This window comes from Triticum urartu, chromosome 3A (assembly GCF_056163025.1).
Source record: "Triticum urartu cultivar PI428250 chromosome 3A, HENAU_Tu73, whole genome shotgun sequence".
Lineage (NCBI taxonomy): Eukaryota > Viridiplantae > Streptophyta > Magnoliopsida > Poales > Poaceae > Triticum > Triticum urartu.
This window is the reverse complement of record NC_141875.1, coordinates 705,409,667-705,415,179: the sequence shown is the minus strand read 5'-3', so window position 1 is coordinate 705,415,179 and position 5,513 is coordinate 705,409,667. Positions and strand designations below refer to the sequence as shown.

At 50.8% G+C, this 5,513-nt stretch overlaps 1 pseudogene; it reads left to right on the top strand.

Annotated features, from left to right (window-relative positions):
• Positions 1 to 2,296: 2,296 nt before the first annotated feature.
• LOC147981912 (uncharacterized) lies at positions 2,297 to 3,341 on the top strand (annotated as a pseudogene).
• Positions 3,342 to 5,513: the final 2,172 nt, after the last annotated feature.

Genomic DNA, 5,513 nt, shown 5'->3' with positions numbered 1-5,513 from the left:
ACTAAACTCACAAATTAATCACTATATAAAGCATTGCAAGAGCTAATCTAGCAATGAGAGATGAAAGGACAAAGTTGCTAACCTTTGTGATCATTTGAATGGATGGGGGCCTTCAAATCTTGACAAATTTTGGGCAAAATGTGTGATGAGCTCGAGAGGAAGAGGGGAAGAACAGAGAGGAGAGGGGAAAGGGGAAGAACAGAGCGAGCTCGGGTGGACGAAGGGTTTATGTAGGACGACCTTTAGTACCGGTTCGTGCCAAGAACCGGTACTAAAGGGGCTGGAGGGGCCCCAGTCTGACAACATCCTGCCACCACTCTCATTAGTACTGGTTCGTGGCACGAACCGGTGCTAAAGGTTCGCCATGAACCGGTACTAATGAAAGCAGCCCAGCTAGCCGTTGGAACTGGCACTAATGTATAGATTAGTGCCAGCTCAAATACAAACCGGCACTAATGTGCTTGACGTTTGACCCTTTTTCTACTAGTGTCTTCTCATGACTTCTTCGAAAGCGTTCTGATCCAGCCTAATCTGGTAGGCCCGAGCTTCTAACTCGGCTCGTTCTGTAGCCATCCTAGCGTTCTCTGCCGCTAGGTCCACTTTAGCCTGAGCTATCTGATCTTTCACCTTTGCAATCTCCACGTTGTGCTGATCCTGGGCTACTGCATCCACCTCTGCGGCCATTAATGTTGCCAAAGTGTTGAACAAGTCAGACAGGACTTGAGCCGGAGGCGGCACAGAGCTTCCTGCCCCCGCTGGCATGGCCGTTGTTGAACCGCAGAGTATTACTGCAGCGGCTGATGAGTGAGGCGCTGACTGTGTGCCGGCCATGAAGATGGCGGCCCGGTTTGGCAGATCAGGAAAGTCCGGAATACTATTGCTCTCGGAACCTCCACTAATCTGGCCATCCTGCAACTGCTAGAGCGATTCGGTCTCTCTAGAAGACTCATCGTTGGAACAGACAACGGTTTCTCCATCGGACGCCGGTCCATCCTCATATTCTGCTCCATGAATGACATCTACGAAAACATGCTTCTCCACGGGCTGAACCGGGGAAGGGCTTGCACGCTGAGCCATCTCGATGAGGTCGGTGCAGGTGTCCGGCTCAGGGCTCGGTTCGCCAATCTTGTCGATGAAGACGTGAATCCCACCAAAGGGAACCCGGTACCCGTATTCGATTGAATCGGCCTCGGGGCCCCATCCTGCATTGTCGATGTAGAGCTTGCCGCGACGACTCTTTGTCATCCGGCCCACAGCGTATCCCTTGAGTCCATCAAAGCTGCCCTTTAAGAACTCAAAACCATCATGCGATAGCCCCACGGTGGGCGCCAACTGTCGTGGGTTTGTCACGGCAGATGTCCTCATGAAAGGACTTAGTCGTGGAGCCATCGCAACGGGTTAGCTTAAAGGGGTTAAACTGTACAAGTGGACACGGGAGTTTATACTAGTTCGGCCCCTTCGATGAAGGTAAAAGCCTACGTCTAGTTGTGACTGGTATTGCTAGGGTTCCGAAGACCAGGGAGCGAATCCGCTTTGTGTGGCTCTCAAATTATTGTCTGTCCCTAAACCGCTGCCGGGTCGTCCCTTTATATACATAGGTTGACGCCGGCCGGTTTACAGAGTCCCGAAGCCGAATCATAAACGTGTCCGGTTCGGTCTCTACACTTCCTATCTTACAATGCAAGTTACATAATTAGGTCAGTTTACATCTACAGGCCTTAACTCGCCTCTGGGCCTTGGGCCTTCATAAAGCGCCGTCATTCTTACGTCTTCATGGGCTTCTAATCTTCATAAAGCTAATCCGGCTACTCCTGGCCGGTTTACGTCCAATAGTAATATCCCCAACAGTTATGTTTCCTAACCATAGACATGAGCTGTCATTTGATTAATGGGATCACATCATTAGAGAATGATGTGATTGACTTGACCCATCCGATAGCTTAGCACAATGATCGTTTAGTTTGTTGCTATTGCTTTCTCCATAACTTATACATGTTCCTATTGTTAAACACATCAATATCTACATGGCCGTGGATATCTTCATGAGGCGCATCATAGGAGTTGGTTAGGTAGTTACAGTATAATGTTTATATCATGTACCTCTTATCTCTACCTCCTTTCTTTATCTCCAAGAATGTAATCTCAACCGAATGTATGCGCTGTTATGGGAGGTGCGCCCCATCTATATAACACGAAGCCGTCGGCCTGAGAAGGCAAGACGTTCCGCTAGTTCGCACATGGTAATCAGAGCCCCATCTCTTCCCATCTACTAAGATCCCATCTACCAAGCCTAGCCATGTCTTCCTCCTCCTCGTCCGGTGCTTCCCAGACCACCCTCAATGGGCAGGTCACCGAGAAGCTAAAACGCACAAACTACGTGCTCTGGCACACGCAGGTCACTCCTCATCTGCGCGGCGCCGGCGTCTTCGGCTACGTCAACGGCACCACACCGGAGCCGGCCAGGCTTCATGTCACCAAGGACAAGGATGGCAAAGAAAGCGCTGAGCCCAACCCTCTCCACCCAATCCGAGTCCGGGAGGATCAACAGGTGTTGGGCTACCTGCTCAGCACCCTCTCCAAGGAGGTACTGATTGCGGTGACCACGGTCACCACGGCGCACGTGCTCTGGACAGCGGTGGCAGGTATGTTTTCCTCGCAGTCCATGAGCCGCATGAATAACATTAGGACGTCGCTCATCAATGCACAGAAGGGCAACCAGACGGTTGCCTCCTACTTCGCCTCTCTCCGTGGCCTCACCGACGAGCTTGCCGCTGCGGGGAAGGCCATCCAAGATGACGAACTCATCTCCTACATCATCCACGGCCTCGACGTCGACTACCATCCCCTCGTCTCCGCCCTCGTCGCACGCGTCACACCGGTCTCCCTCGACGAGCTCTACGCCATGCTCAGTAACTTCGACCAGCGCATGACCCAGTTTAATCACTCGGGCAGCGGCGGCTTCCGCTCCTCTGCCAACGCTGCGGTGCATGGCCGTGGTGGTGGATCACGTGGCCGTGGCTCTTCTCGCGCCAAGGGGCGATCTGGCAGACACGGTGGTGGCGGCAACAGCGGCGGCGGCAACATCCGCTCTGGTGCATCTCGCGGTCGTCGTGATGGCGGTCCACCTCGGGCCCGACCGGAGTTGCCTCGCTGCCAAATTTTTGGTAAGCCAGGGCACACCGCGAAGGATTGCTGGTATCGTTATGATGAAGACGAGGAGGACTCCCAGGATGAAGAAAAAGTGGCTGCCGCGGCTAATGGATCCTACGGCATCGACACAAATTGGTACGTCGATAGCGGCGCCACCAATCACATCACCAACGAGCTTGAGAAGGTCATGATGAAAGACAAGTATCGTGGCAAAGATCACATCCACATGGCAAGTGGCGAAGGTATGCCGATTTGTCACATTGGTCATTCTACGTTTCGTACCCCTCACCGTGCAATTCATCTCAAGAAAATTTTGCATGTCCCTAGTGCTGCTAAAAGTCTCCTCTCTGTTCATAGGATTGCCCTTGATAATCATGTTTTCCTCGAATTTCACCATTATTTCTTTATGATCAAGGACCAGGCCATGAAGAAGGTCCTCTATCGAGGTAGATGTGTTCGAGGGCTTTACCCGTTGATTCCGGAGCTTAGGAGACTCAATAAACAAGCCAATGGTGTTGTCAAAGTTTCGTCAACACAGTGGCACGATCGATTAGGGCATGCTGCTTTCTCTTTAGTTGAAAGATTGCTTAGGAAAAATAAACTCCCATTTGTTGGTGAGCGAGATGTCGAAACTATTTGTGATTCTTGTCAATGTGCTAAAAGTCATCAATTACCGTATCCAGTACCTACTAGTGTCTCTACCAAACCACTTCAATTGATCTTTTCTGATGTGTGGGGTCCTGCTCCCAATTCTGTTGGTAGACATGAGTATTATGTAAGCTTTATAGATGACTATAGCAAGTTTGTGTGGATTTATCTTCTCAAAAAGAGATCTGATGTCTTTCAAGTTTTTCAAAACATTCAAGACTTGGTTGAACGAAAATTTGATAGCAAAATTATTGCAGTCCAATCGAACTGGGGGGGGGGGGAGTATGAAAAACTCAACTCCTTCTTCCAAACACTTGGCATATCACACCATGTCTCATGTCCTCATGCCCATCAACAGAATGGCTCCGCTGAACGGAAGCACAGACACATAGTTGAGGTCAGGCTAGCTCTCCTGGCAGGAGCCTCCATGCCCCTCAAGTTTTGGGATGAGGACTTTCTCACTGCTGTTCACATCATTAATATGCTTCCTAGTCGAGTCATCAATAATCAAACTCCAGTAGAAAGACTTCTTCACATCAAACCAGACTATAAATCTCTTCGCGTGTTTGGGTGTGCTTGTTGGCCTAGTCTTCGCCCATACAACAAAAGAAAACTCATGCTTCGCTCAAAACAATGTGCTTTTCTAGGGTATAGTCCTCAACACAAAGGTGTCAAGTGTTTAGATATTTCCACTGGCCGTGTCTATATATCCCGTGACGTCGTTTTTGATGAAACAAAATTTCCTTTCGCCACCCTACACCCAAACGCTGGTGCTCGCCTCCGAGAAGAAATTCTGCTATTACCTACTCATCTTACCACCATTGATCAAGGGGGTCTGACTTCTGATGATCAAATGTTGACTAATCCTACTACTAATGGTGTGCATGAGTTTTCTGATGATGTTCCAGGAGATAATAGTGAAAATAATGAAGAAATCAGTGAAAAAAATGCGCCGGCAGGTCCATATCGCATGTGTCCGCATCCTCGAGATCGGCTCCGCAGCAGCAGTTCAATCAATCCCCCTCGGGATCGGCACCGGCAGACGCGCCAGACACGCAGGCGACAGCGCCAGCCAGCCGTGCGGCTGTCTCCAGCCCAGCACACGCCGCGCGTCACGCTCCAACTGGTGGCGGCCCAAGCGCCTCTCTGCGCCAACCCGCATTCGACACGCGGCTGCACGTGGTTCGCCAGGACAACACGCGCTTCCGTGGCCAGCCGGTCATGTACAAGCGGCACGACCAGGTTTGCCGACCTGACACGGGGTCCGGCTATGTTGCTGGACCAGGCACGGACTCCTGTGCGCCCACGCGCGCGCCGAAGACTGGCGTCCGCCTCGAGGCTGATCCGCCATCATCCACCAATGATGAGGCCCCGGGATCTTCTGCGCCTACTGATACGTCTCCGTCGTATCTATAATTTTTGATTGTTCCATGCCAATATTATTCAACTTTCATATACTTTTTGGCAACTTTTTATACTATTTTTGGGACTAACATATTGATCCAGTGCCCAGTGCCAGTTTCTGTTTGTTGCATGTTTTTTGTTTCGCAGAAAACCCATACCAAACGGAGTCCAAACGGAATAAAAACTGACGGAGATTTATTTTGGAATATTTATGAATTTTGGGAAGTGGAATCATCGCGTGACGGTGCCCGAGGGGGGCACGAGGTAGGGGGGGGGCGCCCCAGGGTGTCAGGCGCGCCCCTCACCCTCGT